The sequence below is a fragment of the Delphinapterus leucas genome, chromosome 14 (assembly GCF_059928025.1).
Source record: "Delphinapterus leucas isolate spDelLeu-1000000601 "Yukka" chromosome 14, BTC_Dleu_Yukka2, whole genome shotgun sequence".
In the NCBI taxonomy this organism is placed as follows: Eukaryota; Metazoa; Chordata; class Mammalia; order Artiodactyla; family Monodontidae; genus Delphinapterus; species Delphinapterus leucas.
Window position 1 is genome coordinate 67,706,686 of NC_143142.1, and position 2,922 is coordinate 67,709,607.

General features: G+C 43.7%; 1 pseudogene; it reads right to left on the reverse strand.

Moving 5' to 3' along the window:
* Nucleotides 1–223: 223 nt before the first annotated feature.
* On the reverse strand, nt 224–2,299 carry LOC111180171 (phosphatidylinositide 4-phosphatase SAC2-like; annotated as a pseudogene).
* Between the last annotated feature and the right edge of the window lie 623 nt (nt 2,300–2,922).

Sequence of the window (2,922 nt, forward strand, 5' to 3'; positions counted from 1 at the left end):
GTATAAGCTACTCAGGTCTACACATTCTAGAATGATGCACTTCCATTGTCCTAGCTCTCAACTTCGGAAATCTCCTCAGGTTCAGTCTCCTTTTAAAGCCTTTCCAAATAAACAGAATTTGTGATCCCTAGAGTCAAAGACAGTACAGGTTACATGACACCTCCTTTTTTTTTGGATTAAATAAAAGCCACAGGATTCTGAGTGGCTAAAAACTAAATCTGAATTATGTGTGTCTGCATTGAGTAAACATATTTTTAAGTTCATTCTGCTGGACTTCATTAACTACTTCAGGTTCTGCAGGGCTCTTCTGAACCCTTGCCATGGCAAAGCTTATCCCCTGGGTTAATCCAGCTTGGGTAATAGTAGCAACCTGGACCATGGAACTTCGAATCTTTGCAAAGGGAGAGACTGCTCTGCTGCTACAGCTCTCTAAAGGAGAAGGAGTTACATGAAGCCCTCTCTCAAGTTCAAGTGTGCCAGATTCGGAGCCGGGGGGGGTCTTTTGAGATACAACTGAATGCACTGGTTCAACTGACAAAAGCTGTGGGCCTGTTGCAGAAAAAGACACATCTAATTGAGACGGTAGAGAAGGTATCTGTTCCATTGATTCAAATTGAGTGTCTTCGTTAGAAACTTGATTGGTCATGTGATTTCCTCCCTCACTAGCCTGAGAAACAGACCTGGTTTCTGACAGCTGGCTCATTTTGTTTTGTGCATCTTGGACAAATCTGTGGCAATAAATATCCATGGGCTTGGCAAAGCCAGTCAGTGTTGTTTATGTTGTCAGCCGAAGGACTTTTTTTCAGAGAAGACTCATAGCCTTTTCCAGGCCCACTTTCATGAGCAATAATAACCTCTGAAGGAACATGAATGCTAATATCAGTGTCGCTCATAGACTGGGATCGACTGCCTAATCGAGGTATTGAAGCAACACTACCACAGCTAGGAAGCACATAGTCTACTGGCCCTGCATTCTCTAGAGAGTTAGCTAGCTGCCTGTCTTCATCAGACTTGGAATTCATCAGAGTAAGGAATTCATCAGAGTGGTATGAGTCATTACCTGAAGACATTTCCCCATCTGACTGCCTGGGCTTTCTTATCCATCATACTAGTGTTTTCCATGATTTCAAGACTCCCAAAGATTTACTTTAAGTTTGGTTTTAGAGAGTTAACTTTCATTTCAGGTTTTGTAAAGTTCCCTAGCTTTCGTAGATTGCCAATATTTATATTGGATTTGGTCTGTTTCACTTTTTGATTTAGAGATGAAAATTTGCTCATTAAATTTATTTTCCCCTGGGCCAAAGAGCCTTGGTTTTGAGATCTGATGCCAATGATGTTTTCATGAGGTTTACTGCTCCTCCTCTCAAGCTTTCTCTCTGTTATAGGTACATCTGATCCCATGGCTTGCTTGGTGATCTGCAGCATCTCTGCAGTATCTGCAGAAAAGATGTTGAAGGGTATCTTTTCCGTCCTCTACTGGATTGCGCACTACAGCTCTCAGGGTGTGGAAATAGCCACTTGCTTCTTTAGATCTGTAGTGCAGTCGCATGCAGGAGAACTTTGCCTTACCAAAAAGAGTGGGTTCAGGACCTATTTCAGTTTTTTCTAGGTCTTCTGGACCTAGTCGTTGATACTGGTTTACTTTGTCAACTTCATCGTCATAATAGGCTACGTAGTAGGCAGAGGTAGAAAGCAGCAACAGCATGTCCACACCTCTGTGAGTAGCATCAATGAAGGTGCACTCTTAAAACTGTTGCTTGAGCCAAGCCATAAAAATTACCTCAGGACACGTATTTTAATGTGAAGTAAATTCTAAACCTACTAATTAGTGTTACTTTATCCTAGCTTCTATTTTGACACTAATATTTGCATGGGTCAAACATGATCTCAGTCAAAAGCATTTTGTCCAGAACGAAAAGCACTTGGCACGTAACAGGCAGTCGAGAAAAATGTCAGCCCTCCACCCCGCCCCGCATTTTTACCAAAGTATAAGCTGCAGTAAATAGTTAATTTCCCTCCCCGCCACCATCCACCCCACTTAAACAGAAAAAATCCCCAAAAACAAAAAACCCACACTTTTTTTTTTTTTTAAACACGGACAAGAAAAAAAAGAAAACCTGTTTCAGGGCTTCCCGGCCACGCCTGCAGCTTGGAAGCAAGGGCTGCGCTCCTCGTTTTTCTCTTCCCGCCAGTCAGGCATCCCCTCCTTCCACGCGATGAACACGAACACCGCCAACACCGCACGCAGCCTCGCCCCCGCGACAATGGTCGCGTAAAAGCCACCGTCATCAGGGGACATTAACAGGAGGCTTTGGAAAAGCAGTAATTTACAGGACAAATACAACCTCACAGGAACTTTTAACCATAAGTCCTACAACAGGGAGAAAAATCTTGAAAGTCTTCGCCAGGCTGCCTGCCTTCGGGCTGGGGCTCGGCAGCGTTGCCCGTGGTGTTCGCCGGCCGCTGGGCGGTCGGAGGAGGCCGGTGGGAGCGTGGCCTCGCGTCAGTCCGTCCGTCCGTCCGTCCGTCCGTCAGTCAGTACACCAGGCGAAGCTCAGTCAGAGGCGCCTGCAACAGAGCTGACGCCTAAAGCGACTGCGGAGACTGGGGGCAACTGCCTCTCTCTCTCTTTTTTTTTTAATTGAAGTATAGTTGATTTACAACGTTGTGTTTCAGGTGTACAACGTAGTGATTTAGTTACACACACACACAAATATATGCACACACACATATATATATATTCTTTTTCAGATTCTTTTCCATTGTAGGTTATTAAAAGATATGGAATATAGTTCTCTGTGCTATGTATTTATTTCATTTATTTTATACATACATTTAGTTCATTTATTTTATTTGTGGTGGTGTGTATCCGTTAATCCCAAACTCCTAATTTATCCCTCCCCCATTTCCCTGTTGGTAACC